The sequence below is a fragment of the Cebus imitator genome, unplaced genomic scaffold (genome assembly GCF_001604975.1).
Source record: "Cebus imitator isolate Cc_AM_T3 unplaced genomic scaffold, Cebus_imitator-1.0 Scaffold803, whole genome shotgun sequence".
NCBI lineage: Eukaryota > Metazoa > Chordata > Mammalia > Primates > Cebidae > Cebus > Cebus imitator.
In genome coordinates, this window is record NW_016108118.1 from 23,391 (window position 1) to 40,905 (window position 17,515).

Below are 17,515 nucleotides of genomic sequence, written 5' to 3' on the forward strand. Positions count from 1 at the left end.
GCCTGCTGTCATCTTTGTCACTTAGCAGGTAATAGTTTCTGCTGAAAAAGTTGAGTGATTCTCTTTTCTGTGCATGAGTTTCTCATCACTCCCTGCTTCCTGAAACGCAAAGGATGCCTTTGACACCTGGGGAGAGGAGAGACTGGTGGCGTCTCTGCCTCAGACGCAGCAGCTGCAATAAAATCCCCATGCTAAGGAAGATTTAGGGAGCTCCAAATACAAAGTTTGGTTCTGTTCTGTGCATAATGATGGCTTCCAAGGCTGGCGCTGGCACTCATTCTCCAGGTGAGGACAGCAATTTACCTGTAGGTCTGTGAGTGGCTTGAGAATTGATTTCTCCCCAACTTCTTCCTTGCCCCATTGGGACACCTCACCTTCTGCTCACTTGTGCCCCCAACTGGGGCCCACAGGCCAAATAACCCTTTAAGACAAGTAACTGGGAAATCTGAAACTCAATGATTCAGTACTCTCCTTGGAAAAACGGAGTGTGGGAACTGTGAAGCACCAGGTCACCATTTGCCAACAACACAATAGCACCGTTTTGTTGCTGTTGTTGTTTTTACCAGAAGAAAGTGGATGCTAATGGATTCTGGGCCGAGAGCAACACATTATTTTCAGGCTTGGCCTCACAGAATTTCTTGGCTACTGCAGGGGAAAATCCGATTTGTTTATTCTGAGTGAAAATCAGTATGATTGCATTTTCTGTCACTTGGTTCAGGACGTCTGCATCAGTGCAGGCCTGTTTTGATAACCTGCAGACAGATGGCAGCCCCAATTTGAGCACGGTATGCTGCTCTGTTCTTGTGCCTACTGATTGCAAGCATCTATCAAAATACCTCTTTGGAGCTGAATTTCTCCCTCATTGAGTATTTTGAGGCAGCACACCAGAGAGCTTCTACGTGTCCAAAGATTTCTTTTTTACACAGATTAATGTATGTTAGGTAACTCATCATCTCTTACAGTTTCACGTTAATTGCAATTCATGCTAAACATGTTTTTGGTTCCTGCACTGAGTTCTGTCATTCTTTCTGTCATGAGTATTTTTGCACAGGCTGTGTAAATCCTCGAAGATTTTATTGGGAAGTTCTCACCTCCTGTTAGAATTTTAGGATAGCTATGTAGTGTAATGAAGAAAGTGTCACTGACCATTATTTTTTTCTGGGGAGGCTGCGGGAAGCATTTGGAAGGTGAACTTTGATCAGCTTCTAAAAGTAGAGGACTGGGGCCGGGAGCGGTGGCTCACGCCTATAATCCCAGCACTTTGGGAGGCCAAGGCGGGTGGATCACGAGGTCAAGAGGTCGAGACCATCCTGGTCAACATGGTGAAACCCCGTCTCTACTAAAAATACAAAAATTAGCTGGGCATGGTGGTGCGTGCCTGTAATCCCAGCTACTCAGGAGGCTGAAGCAGGAGAATTGCCTGAACCCAGAAGGCGGAGGTTGCGATGAGCCGAGATCACGCCATTGCACTCCAGCCTGGGTAACAAGAGCGAAACTCCGTCTCAAAAAAAAAAAAAAAAAAATAGAGGACTGGGCCCTAGAGAGTCTGGATATGGGCAGACGTGTTTTGCATGACACAAGGGGAAGAATTCAGGTTTTTGTTATTGTTGTTGTCTTCTAGAGAGGGCGTACAGGCAGAAGAAAAGAGAGGGCAGAGAGGCTGGGAAAGGGTAGGAGTGATGTGCTTTGCGTTATGAACTTTTCCATAAATCTTGGTGAAGTCTACAAAGAACTAAACCAAAAACACGAGACACTTAGCGTGATGCTGTTTCTTTTAAAAACCAGTGGGGACTCTAGGTTTTGAAACTCAAATGGATGTGGGATGAATTGGAGAGTGCACGTGGCTGCCGCCCCAGATCTCGTGGGACATGGAATTGGGGTTTGAGAACAAGACCTCCTAGGCCAACGTAGTCAAGGCAGAGCAGACACCTGCATTATGGATATGAAGCTTTTAAACATTCTGGAGTAATATAACTTGAGACATTACATCCATGCCTTCCTTCCTTTCCTCATTCATTCCATCTAATTCTTTTCATAAATCTTCCACTCTTGGGTCCAGCCTCACACTAAGTTCCGTGTAACATAAAGACAGTTTATGCCTCAAGCAACTTAATGTCTTACTGGGGAGGTAAGCTCATGAGAAAGTTACAGGCGAACCTCATGTATTTCTTTAGTGCACTGAATTGCTTTTTCACTTTATAGCAGTTTAGGTTTGGTTTAAGTGAGATAGAACCACTTCTAGGCATTTTATTTTTATACCTAAAATGAAGGGGAGCTGGCAACCTCTTTGTTGCCGGCCTTCTGCATTGATACATGACTCGTTTGCGCTAAGGGAATACAGAGGGTGTCAGGAATGTTTCTCACCAGGAAATAACTGGAGAGAAAGCAGAGCTTCAGATGGACAGCAGGGCAGACGCAGGCATCTCTCATTACTCCAGGTCTCACCTTTATCTGTCAGTCACTGTGCTGGGCACCAAGACACAGCTATGCTGAGGTTCATTTGTGCCCTAAAGAAACTCAAAGTCTAGGAAAGGTTTTTAAAATCAGGATTCTGGGAGTCTTAAAACAGAAACTAACAGATCAGCATGAGGAGAGATAATTTATGAGGAAACTCTAACAACCAGGAAACGAGCAGCTGTGCATCTAACCTTAGAGGTCAAGCGGACCCCAGGGTAGAGTGCTGACCAAGTCCCCTCTGCACCTTCCAGCTCTGCCGCTCTGCATGTGGCCTTCCTTCCTGCCCACCTTGCCCTTCTGTTGGCTCAGTCAACTTCCCAGCTTTGTTACCACCATGGGACCAGTACTTTTTCCTGAATTTCAATATGAAAAGTCCCCAGGAAGACCAGTGATTGGCTTGACTTGAATTGGCCAGAGACTACATAAGGGAGCCTTTGAAGACCTTCTTGATTGGAGAGGAAAGGAGCAATTCTCCTAAACAAGAGGTGCTGGAGTCAGAAGTTAGGAGAGTTTCTGGACAGACAAAAACCAAACCAAACCAAATAAAAACCTTCTTACATATACTTGAGTGTCTATTAGAAGTAGTTCAATTTAACACTGGGGATATAAACACAAGTAAAACATAATCAGCATCCTCTGTGAGCTCAAAATAAGCCTGGTTTACAGTGTCTAATATAAAAATTATGAGCACAGTGTGCTTGGTGTCAGGATACTGGGAAGCTGAGTGGAGGTGAGGCTGGCCATGTCAGCAGAAAAAAGTCCTCATGGGTCAGATGTGTCAAGGTCAGAAGTGTGATATTTGTTCTGTGGATAAATGGAGCAACATTTAAGAGTATCAAGCAGGAAATAACATGATAAGACCTTGATTTTAGGGAGGTCATACAGGCCACAGGGGTGGAAGATGGGTCTGAGAAGAGCAGGGGTGAGGAGGAGCCTGAGGATTACACGAAGTTGTCCAGTAGTAGTGATGGTGGAGGGTAAGGGGAGATAGACATATTTGAGTGACTTATGGAGGTAGGACAAGGACATGAATAGGTTTGTGGCACCCAGGGACAGGGAGACATGTGGATGAAATTAGCAAGTACTATGGCATAATTCTCTAACTTGTTTGGCATACAGCTCACCTGGATGCCTTACTCTTTGTTGTTGTAGAATACCATGAACTTGAGATATATTAAATGTAATTTCAAATAAGTAAATATATGATATAATTCTAAGCCCCAAGTTAGATCTAGCAGCTAAGTGCCAAGGCAGGTTTTTTATAATCAATGAAAGGAAAATTAAAAGTAGGAGAACACTTGGTTTATTACATATGTTGCTCCTGAGTATTGAGAAAAGGTCGCTGTTTTTAATTTTGGTGGCAGAAAATTGGTCTCCTCATTCGTGGCCAGCTAGCATTCAATGGGTGGATGGCTCGAGAGTTGACTTATTGTGAGAAGTTGTGGGCAGAAGCAGAGTGTCTGAAAATGAGACTGAAAAACTGATTCAAAAGTAGATCAAATAATGCAGTGTTTATTGATGTGTTCCCATAATCGATTTTGTGATTTCCATCTTCTACTTTTATTTATTTATTCATTTTTTTCTTAAATAGATTCACTTTTTTAAAATTTAAATCCATTTTGAAATAAAATTTTATATTTCTGCCATAGAAGACAAACCAGTTTCAATGGCCAAAATAGAAGACATAAAATAAGTAGAATGAAAACAAAACAATGTTATTAACTTCTAGTGAAAATGGCACTACTTGGGAGGGCTCCACGTCTGAGGTCTGACTGCCTGCCTTGCTATTGAGCACCTCCGTGAGATTACTGGGAGGCTTCTCTCTAGGCACACAGCATGACTGCATTTCCCAGACTCCTTTGCAGTGGGCTGTGATCATGTGACTGAGTTCTAGCCAATGAAATGAGTCAGAAGTGATCAGTACCTCTTCAAGACCTTTCATAATAAACTTTCATGCTGGCTATCACATTCCTTCTCTTTATCTGCTCATTGACTAAAGAGGAGCCAGATAAAAAATCTTTGACACTCTGGCAGATGGCAGAGCCACAGAATGGCAGAAAATGTGATCCTTGAGTCACAGCGTGTGAGGCACTCATTACTTCTGTCTCATTCCGTTGGCTAGAACTCAGTCACATGACCACAGCCCACCACAACGGAGTCGGGGAAATTAAATCATGAGTCAATATGTAAAAGGCTGCCCCAGAATCATACTCACTGAGTAAAAAATAACTTTGGATTGGATAAATTCACTGAGATTTTAGGGTTTTTTTTTTTTTAACAGCAGTCAAAATACTTTGGTTAAAATACTGCTAAAGACATGTTTGCCCAAATGGAAACTTTCTCTTTTTAATCTGTAAAATAGAATAGGACAAAAGAATCTTAAAAGCTAAAGATATTTTTTCACTACAATTCAGTGTGATTTAATGCTGGGTCTGTTAGCCTCCAACGCCATCTTTCATGCATTCTCTGGAAAATATCAGAGCAGGTCATAGAGTGCCAGCCTTTGGAACTAGGACTTTTTCTGCCCTAATCACTCATCTCTCTGTTCTCCAGTGTTTCTCCTACCCCGAATTTGTCAGAAGGCTTTTATACATGCTCATTATTAATAATGGCTAGCTAGCACAGCGACTGATTTTCACCCATAATATAGGTGTATCATTTTTAGTTGGGTTGGGGTAAAAAAGCATGTCAAAATCTAGAGTGGTAAGGCATATGAAATGTTATCGTTAGCTACCAATTCCTTCTCAAACGTGCATATTTCTAGTTCAAAGAGGGCCCTGCCTTGTGCTAAATCAAAGCTTTAGTGTCTATGGGTCAGTTTTGAAGGATGCTAAGCAGGGCAGTGACAATGATTTGATTTGTGATTTAAAAGCAAAATTCAGGGCCAGGTGCAGTGGCTCATGCCTGTAATTTTAGCATTTGGAGAGGCTGAGGTTAGAGGATCACTTGAGGCCAGGAGTTCAAGATCAGCCTGAGCAGCATAGTGAGTGAGACTCCATCTCTACAAAAAGTAAAAATAACATAAACAAAATGTTGATTACAGCAAGATAGATGATTTGGAAGAGATAAGAACTGGAGTCTAGGTTTAGAGCAGAGCTAAATCACGTCTTTGTTTTTTGCTTTTGAGAATCAAGTCTAAATTTAGCTGTGAAAATGGGTGACTCATATATCTCATGTGCTGGAGATGAGTTATTTTAATTTGAACCATCGTGACCATATCAAGCTATACTCTTCCATCACAGGTGAAAATGCAGAATTTCATGGGTCGTGAAAGGAATGCTGGCTATTAATTAGAACCACAACAATGTGGCACTGACGCTCTAAACTCATTTTCAAACTGTAGTTAATTAACATTTGCTTCCAAGATCGCCTTTCTCTGCTGAACACCGTGAATTTAAACTGTGTTTTTCTCTCTCCTTGTCCATGTCCTTGGTTGATGTGGAGGCTCCAGTCCAACTTCTTTTCCACTTTCTTCCTTTTATAGACCCGGAGATAAATGAATGAGCAACATAATTAACATTTCACTGCACAGACCCTTGATTTTTAGCTGTCCCACAAACCACTTCTTTTTATCTCCAGGGTGGAATCTTGTCCTGAAAGCTGGCCCACATTTCATGGGGTGACATGAAGTTCTGGCCCCACCTCTTCCAGGAAGCCTGAAAATCTCTGGTTCGAACTGACCTATTTTCTTCAAATTCCTGTAGCACCTGCAGGACAGAATGAATCATCTTCCGTCTTGTGCTGTGCTGCGCTTGTGTGTCTGGCGTGTACATCTGCTTTAGTTCAGGGTTGTGATTTTTATTTTACTTCAAACAATGACCCCCTGAAAGACACATCCTTGTGCCCCTCTGCATGCCACGGGGAAGGGAGCAGTGACTCAGGAAAGCAGCAAGTCTTCTAAACATTTTTCACAAAGAAGCCCACTCCACTGTCCAAGGCAGAGAAGGCTTCACACATTGTCTCTTTTTAAAACAATGAATTCAAACCAGAAACAGTAAACAGACATCCAAATATAGGCCAAAATGTTTTATTAGAATTTAACAAATTCAAATATTTGAAGATTTTGTATAAAAATCTAGATTCCAGTCCTTTTCCAGAAAGTCGTATGATCTGACGAAACTGAGTTCAGCTTACATGCAGCAGCTCCACGTGATGGAGGAGGGCGTGAGTCCCACAGCTTCCACTCTGCCCACGGCACACAGTGACCACGTTAACTGCTGGACTCGGTCATTAGAAATCATTTGACTTTGCAGCCCCAGAGTCTGTGCTGTCTCTGAGATTTCAAGTTTTTTCTTTGGATGTGTGTCTTAACATTTGCCATGTGTGTGTGTGTGTGTGTGTGTGTGTGTGTGTGTGTGTTTAAATTTTACGTGCTGGATGATTTGAAGATAAAGTGTATTTGAACCTTACACTACTTTAAAGGTGATCCGATTTGGGGCACCTCTGCATGTAACCTGGGATTACGGGGACTCATGACCAGACTTCCTACTGTATCATTCTAGATGGACTGACCCCCACGTGCGGAAATGTACTACTTCGGGGAGGGAAAGAAATTCACACAGTGGATAAAAGGTGGATTGCTCCAAAGCTTATGGCAATACATCCTCCTGAGACCAGAACGAGCACGTGCTTTCTCAGAGAGCTAAAGGCAGGGGAGTGAAGTTACAAACCAGGGGCTCACCCTCCCTCCCCAGCGTTTTAGCTACTTGATTAATTTAGGCAAAGGAAAAGTCATATTGAAATACAGTTTTAAAAACCCCTCCCCCATTTTCCCCAATGTTCCAATTTCCATCAATGGCTCCAATCCTTCAGAACAATCTCTGACAGCTCCTGGGCTTGCATGGCAGTGCTGAGGACATCCACCCATCCCTAGTCACCAGTGTCCTCGCTGTGGGGTGACGCTAGGCGCTTACGGTGTCAACCAACATACGTTTTTTTCTATTTTTCATATTGTTTTTAATTTCCAGATTGTTGTCATTCTACTCAATCCTACCCTCAAAACTTCCTTTTCCATCATAATTTCAGCAATTATATTCTTAACTGTTATATTTTTAATCTCCCCTGTTGGCTGATTTCTTCTTTTAAAAGGCGTTCCATCGTTTTAAGGAGCTGCCCTCTCTTCCGCAGTTCTTGGGACCTACTTTCTTCTTTCTACATCAGTATATACTTTTCCCTCTAATTGGTGTTCCAGAAATATCTATGGAAATAGCTTGTTTCTGAATTGTCCCTTTTTTCTTTCTATTTTTTAAATTCATTTTTCTATTTTTTGATTTCATTTTTGGGGAAGAGGTGGGGAGACAGAGAGTGGGGAGAAATATGAATATGATGTATCAATGCGCTTACTCTACTCAAAAACCTTCAGTGGCAGAGTTAGTCAACGGAACGTTGATGAATGAATGAGTCCCTCAGGGAGCCATGTCTGTTTCTCATTCCATGGGGAGACAGCTCTCAGTTTTCTTCTGTTTTTGAAGGGGGATTATGACCCATGGCAGTATCACTTAGCCATCCCCCAAAGCCTGTGCTTCCTTCTTAGTGTGAAGCTGGCTGGCCAAGGATACATTTCTCTTTACCTCCAGATGTGGCCGTGTGAATGGTTTTTGGCAACACAAAATGAGCAGAAATAATGATGTAGGTGGACAGGTGAGCCCCAGAATGAATTGGGGCTTAGCCTGGCAGACTCTTGGCTTTGCCCAGGAAAAAATTCAAAGGCAAGCCAGTGGTGTGAGACTACAATCTTTCATTGAACAGTATTGCTCCTTGTGGAGCAGGAAGAATTCATAGGCGGTGCACCAGAATCCACACAGTGTGACGTCTCGGCAATGGTATTTATACTCACACCCACTTTAATTCCACGCAAATTGAGGGGTGGGTTATTTCGAACCTTCTAGGAAATGGGTGGTAATTTCCAGGTGGCTGCCAAGGAAAGGGGCGGTAGCTTCCTGGTGATTGCCATGCATTTGTCAACTGTTGCGGCAGTGGTGGGAGTGTCTTGTGCTCTCGTGCTAACGCACAGTGAGGGCAGACAGAGGTCCCTTTCCTTGCCATCTGCTGGTCTCTGCTGGTGTCTTCACTTCCCCTCATTGGGACTGAGAAACAAGTGCTGATGACCTACCTCGGTAAGATGGGTCACATGCTGACTGCTTTAGGGAGCAAGCACTCCCCCTACACTGTGTAAGTCAACACCAAGACAAAAGTATGACAAATTGCAGGGTCCTTATTGCCAGCGGCCACGGAGGTCTTGAGTCTCTCTAACCCATGGCCCCAAAAGGAGGGTGTCAAGACCTTTTATGCCAGTAAACCACCTCCTGGGGGTGCAGAGGTGGAGCGAAGGGCTTTGGACATTCCAAGGGCCAGGGGACTTTGGACATTCCGATTATTACTTAAGTGGTTCACAGAAGTCAAGATAAGCATTAGTTTACACATTGCCTGGATAGGGTGGAAATTACAGACCTTAATTACTTATTACAAGTCGCAGGGGCCAAGATGGCGTGGGTTTGGACTGCTTGCCTGTCACATCAGGGTTACAGAGAGCAGTTTCAACAGAAAGCTGAGGTATGGTTGAGGTGTGCAGGTTTATGGGGCTTTTACCATGTCACACCGTATCTTTCTCTTTGGGTTGATTGCCTTAGAGATGGTAGAGCCATAGATGGAAGGAACGGTCTCTGAACCTCCACATGAGGAGCATGGCTTGCTTACCCACAAAAGCCACAGTGTCGCCCCGCTAGAAGGGAGCTCCTGCTGTGGGAAGCCATGGACACATCAGGGTTTATTTGTTGAACAGCTAGTAGAGCCCTAAGCAAAACAGCATTCCAAAAAAGTGTGCACCACTGTCCCAAGGCATCTTTGGGGCATAGCAATGCTCAGGAAGTCCTCAAACGGCAATGACAACTCAGGCCTCAGGATCCCAAGACTGGGATCATTTGTCTTTTCTTGAAAATCTCTCGACTGTTCAGTTTTTGGGGGACTTGACAAGCCAGCTGGCAGGGAATGCTTCTGCTGTTTTACAAGGTGATAGTTTTCTCTTCTTGGAGTGGTGAATGGGCTTTAAAGGCCTGATGTCAGGCCCCATCCTACATGTTAAAATAACGACCTCTTAACTTTGGGTAATGATTTCTAGTTTATGGAGTGCTTACAAAGCATTAGTTCATCCACAAAAAGCTAGTTGGAGAAAAAGAAATCGGAAGTGTATTTGCAGGGAGAAAGTCAGAGCTGGGGGAGTTAGAGGGACATCTTCACAATTTCATGGGATCAGGCTGCACCTCAAGGGAACATCCCCAACCCTGTCCCCCAGGGACAGACCTGGGGAAGGGCCCAGATAGTGCCTCAGGGCTGCTCCCACCCCCGCCTTCGACATGATCTTTAGATTTCTTAATGGACACTATCCCTTAGGCTCCAGCTGAACTCATAGCTTCTCTCCCTGGGGCTCTGGAAGGCAGCCTGTCCTTCAGATGTCCTTCACTCCATCCAACCTCAATCCATTATGCCTTAGTTTTGTAATTTAGCTCTCAGAGTTTCCAGGGTGCCTTGTTGGCACCTCTATGCTTCAACTGCATCACAGTCTTATAGACACAAGGATGGAAGCAAAGAGGGGGGTGGTCTATACTCAAGGTCACCCGGTGAGTAATAGGCAGAGTGGGAATAAGGGGGACTTAGAAAAGAGTGCTGCTGGGACCCAGAATCTGTGTTCCTCATCTCCCAGAGGCTCACCGTCGGGTAAAGAGACAGGTACCTGAGGACATAACCAGGTGTCCTGGCTGAGCCTGACTAACGGGGATGGGGGAATGGGGAGATGGGAGTCCTGTTTGTAAAAACTCCGTTACCATGGAAACTTGATGTCGGGAAGGGGCATTCACTTTGGGGCAGGCATATTGAGAAAGACTCGATGGAAGCTGAGCACAGAGCCCAGACGGCAGAGACCCTGGGAAAGAAGCATCCTAGGAAGAGGGTCTGGGAGAAAAAGCCATTTTCAGAAAAACAGCTCTAAGTCCCTTCTCACCAGCCTTACTGCAACATGTGTGCCCCTCCCAGGGAGAAAGTGGAACATCTTCTAAGCAGAGGGAGTAATCCTGTGGGATCCGTCCTGTTTCAGGGCCTCTTGAAGTGAAGTTAACACAGGTGGGGGCATCATTTTCCTACCAGTACCACAGTGAGGGAGTGAACAGCCATCCTGAACACGATGTGGCATCAATGATGTCGTGATTTGGGGGTGGCCCAAGCCTCCCTGGGGCGAGTGGCTTGAAGGTGAGTTAGAACAACACAGCAGCAGTGCACTGAGAAGTAAAATTCATGGACCTGCGACGGTGGTAATACCCAAAACACTTCCCAAGTTACTCTGATGCGCACTTCTGATTGAGACCGTGGAGAAGCCTTGCAGAAAGCAGGCTGAGCTCCCACATTTCCATGGGGGTGTCTATCAGGCTGGAAAAAGGCTGGCTACAGCCTATGACACATCATCAGTACTTGCAGACAGGAGACATGGTGGCTCCAGGCTACTCCCCGTCGGTAAGGAGGAGAGGTGATATTGATCAAGTACATGGGAAGCTGGGGCACCTGAGCTCCTAGGCCTGGCCTTTCCTCCTCAGCAGCCTCCTCCTGCAGGCGGGATTCTGAAGAACCTAGCTCCTTCCAGGATGCAGCCTCACCTAGGCACTTGAGAGTCTACAGCTCTGAAACTGGGTGCTGGAAGTTCTCCAGGTTTATGAAGATTTGTGAATTTTTTTCCTTCCTTCCTTCCTTTCTTCCTTCCTTCCTTTCTCCCTCCTTCCCTCCCTTCCTTCCCTCCTCCCTCCCTCCCTTCCCCCTTCCTTCCTTCCCTCCTCCCTCCTTCTCTCCCTCCCTTCCTTCCTTCCCTCCTCCCTCCCTTCCACCCTCCCTCCCTTCCTCGTTCCTTCCCTCCTCCCTCCCTCCCTCCCTTCCTTCTTTCCTTCCTTCCTCCCTTTCTTCCTTCCATCCTCCCTCCCTCCCTACCTTCCCCCCTCCCTCTCTTCCTCCTTCCTTCCTTCCTTCCCTCCTCCCTCCCTCCCTTCCTTCCTTCTTTCCCTCTCCCCTCCCTCCCTCCCTACCTTCCCCCTCCCTCTCTTCCCCCTTCCTTCCTTCCCTCCTCCCTCCTTCTCTCCCTCCCTTCCTTCCTTCCCTCCTCCCTCCCTTCCACCCTCCCTCCCTTCCTCGTTCCTTCCCTCCTCCCTCCCTCCCTCCCTTCCTTCCTTCCTCTCTCCCTCCCTCTCTCCCTCCCTCTCTCCCTTCCTTCCTTCCTTCCTTTGCTCCCTCCCCCTTCCTCCCTCCCTCCCTTTCTCTCTCCCTCCCTCCCTTCCTTTCTTCCCTCCCTCCCTCTTTGTTTTGAGACAATGTCCCATTCTGCTGCCCAGGCTGCAGTGCAGTGGCATGATTGTGGCTCACTGCAGACTCAGCCTTCTGGGCTCAAGCAGTCCCCCTGCCTCAGCTTCCTGAGTAGCTGCGACCACAGGCATGCACCACCACACTTTGCTGATTTGTGTGTTTTTGTAGAAACAGGATCTTGCCATGTTGCCAGGGGTGGTCTTGAATTCCCGGGCTCAAGTGATCCTTTGACCTTGGCCTCCTAAAGAGCTGCAATTATAGGCATGAGCCACTGCGCCCTGACTGGGTTTTTCATTTGTTTTCTTTGTTCTTGGTACATTCGATTTCATAACTTGGAGAAGAGTTACGCCTCCTAAACCCTTAGCGACTTCATGTGGATTCCTCATTTCTGCTGTCTGTTGCTGCTCTGCCCCATGTCTCTGTTTTTTCCTGAATTTTATCAAAAATCCACTCAGAAAACATTGTATAAGGTTTTTATGAAGCTATGGGAGATGGTAACTTTGCACATTGCACAGCTGCCTACCATAAATATCTTCTGTTTTCTTTCTTAACCTGCTTTCCTTCACCTCTCTCTCCCGCCCCCTTTAAAGCAAACCTGTTCCCCTCTTTGTCTAATGCAGAGTTCATTTCCACTGTTCTCTCCCTCAGTCTTACGGCTGGAGAGCTCCTCCCTCATCATCTGAAGGTATTTCCAACAAATGCTGCCCCTCCTTCCCTTTCCTAAGAGGGGTGTTCCAGGGAAGAATATTTCCTTCTCTTCTGGTTTCTAGTTTTTTTCTCTCAAGTAGCTTATTTCCCTCTTAGTGAGAGCTTTCACCAGCAGACATCAACTCACTGACTTACCTTTCACGGCACATCCTGGAGAGGTTAAAAACAGACAAAAACAGATTCAGGATTTCCACTCATGATTTTCTTTCTGTTGTTTTCAGAACCACAGCTGTTATTTCTGTAGTTCTAAGAACGACAGCAGTTATTCTGGGGCCATCTCCCATCATTAAAAATCTACTCTTAAAAAAAAAACTTATTTTATTTTAGATTCTGCACATGGGAAGATTTATTACATGGGTATTTCGCATGCTAGTGAGAATTCGGGCTGCTAGTGTATTTATTCCCTAAATAGTAAACATTTTACCTAATGGGTAATTTTTCAACCATCACCTCCTCACCTTCACTGCTTTTGGAGTCCCCAGTGTAAATTATTTTCATCCTGATATCTCTGCTTGCCCGTAGGTTAGCTCCCACTTATAAATGAGAAAGTGTGGTATTGGATTTTCTGTTTCTGAGTTAGTTCACTTAGAATAATGACCACCAGCTGGACTCAAGTTGCTGCAAAGAACATGATTTTATTCTTTCTTATGGCTGTATAGTATTCCACTGTGAATCTGTCCCACATTTTCTTTATCCAGTCATCTATTGATTGACACTTATGTTGGTTCCATGACTTTGCTATTGTGAATAATGCTGTGATGAACATCTGAGTGCAGCTGTCGTTTTAATACAATGATATGTTTGCCTTTGGGTACATGCCAGTAGTGAGATTGCTGGGTCACACAGTAGTTCTGACCCATGAGAGGGCAGAGGAGATCAGAGGGAGGGAGGGGAGTTGGGGTTTTCCCTGGGTTATTTGGGATGGCTGCTTCTTTTGGCAAAAGGCCAAAGATCCTATCAAAGGCCCCGTCCCCTACCATGTGACTGACCCTGGGACTTTGCACTATTCTTGTGGATTTCCTATACTCTGCTCGCACTTTTAAAAATAGTGCGAGCATTAAGATATTTTGTGTAAAATCATAATATTCTCTCCTTGAATTGCCATTTTGGGTGAGCCATCTCTTTATTGCAAGAACTCTGATTGACACAATAACAAATTCAAGTTTTTTTACAGTTTCTTTCTCTAAAAACATTTATTTTAGATTCAGGAGGTACATGTGTAGGTCTGTTACATACATACCTTGTGTGATACTGAGGTTTGGGCTTCTGTTGAACCCAAATAGCAAACTTAGTACCCAATAGTTAGTTTTCAATCTTCCCCCTTCTCCCTGCCCACCTGGCAGTCCCCAGGGTCTGTTGTTCTCATCTTTACATCCATGTATACTCAATGTTTAACTACCGCTTGGAAGTCAAAGCATGGTGTATTTGGCCTTCTGTTTCTGCATTAATTCACTTAAAAGGATGACCTCCAGTGGCATCCATGCTCCGGCAAGGGATAGGATTCCATCCCTTTTTCACGGCTGTGCAGAAGTCTATGATACTTATATACACACTAACCTCTGCAAAGAATTTATGACGAAGTCCTCAAACACAACAAAAACAAGAATTGACAATTGGGACCTGATTAAACTAAAGGGCTTCTGTGCAGCAGGAGAAACTATCAACAGGGCAAACAGGCAACCTACAGAATGGGAGAAAATATTCAAAACGATGCATTCAACAAAGGGCTAGTATCCAGAATCTATAAGGAACTTAAACAAAGTAACAAGAAAAGAATCAAACAATCCTGTAGAAAAATGAGCAACATGAACAGACATTTCTCAGAAGAAGATGTAATAGGAGTGGTCAGGAAACATACAAAAAAAAAAAAAATGCCCCACACCACTAAACATCAAAGAAATGCAAATCAAAGCCCTGTGTACTTTCTAGCCAAAGGAGAGGGCGTTGTGTAATTTGTGGCTGTAACAGATGGGTCCACTCCGCAGCACACCAACTCAGGTACCTGGTGACTTGGTGGTCACTGGAGTCTCTGACAAGCAGCATGGGGATCACCAGGAGCTCGTTACAAGTGCAGAGTTGCAAATCCCAGCCCAGCTGAACCGGAGTCTGAATTCAATGCAAACTCCAAGTTCCTTGGCACAAACTCCACTTATTCCCGTTCTTTTCCCCAACCAAGGATGGAAATTCCTCTTCTCCATCTCTTGCCATAACATTTCGATCGTGAAGTTATCCTGGGGAAGGGGACAGGGGCTATGGGAGGGCTTCCTCGGAGGCAACCAGATTGTCAGTATTTCATGGAGCAGCGCTAGCAGCAGGCATGGGGAAGCAGGTGAGGGCCAGGAGGTCTATGAAGAACTGTGCATCAGGGCACCTTCTCACACCCTCCCAACAGCTGCTTCCCAGACAGCCTCCACCAAGATGCCCTTCTACACTAAGCCCTCTTCTCTCACCACAGCCCCTCAGACCTACTCAGGAAGCGCCTTTACAGCCCAGAACTTAAACTGCAGAAAGCCCGGTTTCCTCTTCTCTGATGGCCGGGAAGACCAGAAAGGCACAAACAAAACCAAAACCTACAGTTATGCCTGTTTGCGGATTCTGGGGGCGGACGGGAAATCTCTGGTCTCTCCAGGGGAAGTCTTTGCCCTGGCAGGTTACCTTGTAATGCCAAGTGGCTCCCAGGGCAGCAAGGAGGAACCAGGACAGTTGGTTTCTCCATCAGAACAGGTTTTATGCCATGCCCTGAAGATCCCTTCCCAATTGCCTCCCCCTCCACTAGGAATTGGTGGTTTTCTTGGTTCTAGTTTCCTGCCTAAATAAATGTTTTCTGATTTCTGTTGGTAAACAATGACCTCATGGCATGGCTTCTATTTCTTTTGAAAGCATTTGCTGAGCATCTGCTATGAACTGGGTCTTCTGAGGGGTGGAGTAGAGAGACAGAGACACGGGAGGCAGTTTCTGACCCCAGGAGTGTGTGGGGCTCAAGGTAATGACAGCCATGGTGCAGCGAAAACCAGCCAGCTAGGGGACTTGAAGATAATGTCGTTGCCCTGCCTGGATCCTCTTGGTGCTTCCTGTATGTGTCCCTGGTATCTTTCTGTGAGTGGCTGTCACTCTCCAAGAGCTGAAGGCTTTCTCCTGCCTCACAAGCAAGGTAAGTTGGGAGTTTCAGGACATTGACACCCTGGGGAGTATCCTCAGTGATAACCAATAGAATTGGTAGGGAAATACCTCTGATCCTTGCCCCTGCTGTAGGGCCATCCTGAAGACTGTGTCACTCCGTTTCCCAAAGGTCCCCTTGAGGGGATGGGGCCATGGCTGCCCGAGGCCACGCCATCCCCGAATGTGCCCTGCGGTGGCTGCCTTCCTTCCTGTCCCATACCCTACTCATCTGCAAATGCTGCCCGAGATTGTCTTTCCAATATTCTCCTTGCCCTCAAGGGACATCTTATCTCAGGGTCTGCATCTGAGGAGCTCAGACTAAGACAACGGACCATCAACCCAGAAAATGAGACAGATCTCAGTTAATTTAGAAAGTTTATTTTGTCAAGGTTGAGGATGTGCCCGTGACACAGGCTCATGAAGTGCTAAGAACATGGGTCCAAGGTGGTCAGAGCACAGCTTAGCTTTATGCATTTTAGGGATACTTGAGACAATAATCAATATGTGTGAAAAGTACATTGGGTCAGCCTGGAAAGGTGGGACACTTGAAGCAAAAGCAGGAAGGCTTGAAGCAGGGAGGGGGCTTTCAGGTCCCAGAGAGGTGACACAAATGGTTACATTCTTTTGAGTTTCTGATTAGCCTTTTCAAAGGAGGCAAATCAGATATGCAGTTAGGTCAGGGGAACAGAGGGGTGACTTTTTTTTTTTTTTTTTTTGCACAGGAAGTAAATTTATTGGTTCATATTACAAGGGGGCAGCAGAGTGGAAGCCCTCATGAGTGCAGGGTCTGCCACTTGTCCAGAGGGCCACGACTGGGGATGTACTTAACCCCACAGCCATCTCGGATGAGCCGCTTCTCAGCCACCATGTCTTCAAATTCATCGACATTGAACCTGGTGAAGCCTCACTTCTTTGAGATGTGGATCTTCTGGCGGCCAGGGAACTTGAACTTGGCCCTGCTCAGGGCCTTCATCACATGCTCCTTGTTCTGCAGCTTGGTGAGGATGGACATGATCAATTGGCCAGTGTGAACCCTGGCCACGGCGCCCTGGGGCTTTCCAAAGGCGCCTCGCATGCCTGTTTGGAGCCTGTCAGCCCCAGCACAGGACAACATCTTGTTGATGCAGATGACGTGGAAAGGGTGGAGCTGCACTCGGCTATGAAAGCCATCTTTGCCACAACTTTGCACCGTGTACTTATTGGCACAAATTTGGGCAGCCTCCAGGGCTTCAGAGGAGAGCTGCTCATATTCATCTGATACCATGTGGCCACAGAGTGGAAACTCATCCACCTTTGCCTTCTTCTGCCCCAGGTCAAAGATGCGAATCTTGGCATCAGGGACACCTTGGCAGAAGCGAGACTTTGGATATGGCTTGTTCTTACAATATCAGTAACAACGGGTGGGGTGGCGGCCCATGGCGACACTAGGATCTTCAGTGGCGTGCCGAAGGAAAAGAAGACCAGAGGGGTGACTTTGAGTAGAATGGGAGGCAGGTTTGGCCCTCAGTAGCTCCCAGTCTGACTTTTTCCTTAAGCTTAGTGATTTGGGGGTCTCAAGATTGAGTTTCCTATTACAAGAGACATTGGAGGGTGCCTGTGAGTGGGAGAGAGAAACAAAGCTTGCTGGCGTCTGGAAGACAGGTGAAGGCCGGAGGACATTTTTTAGAAGTGACATTATCGCAGCCATTTTTAAGAATTCCTGTTGATAAGATCGTTGTTAAGACCGTGATGAAAGAATGCTTAAGGAATTGATGTGAAAGTAAAACAGATACTGAGGAAAAACAGGCTAAAAGAGACAGCATCTTTCTGCATTCATACCCCAGCATCCATCCAAAGAGGGAGATTTCCCCTTTAC

The 17,515-nt window shown here is 45.7% G+C and overlaps 1 pseudogene; it reads right to left on the reverse strand.

Moving 5' to 3' along the window:
* Positions 1-16,385: 16,385 nt before the first annotated feature.
* Positions 16,386-17,077, reverse strand: LOC108297467 (annotated as a pseudogene).
* Positions 17,078-17,515: the final 438 nt, after the last annotated feature.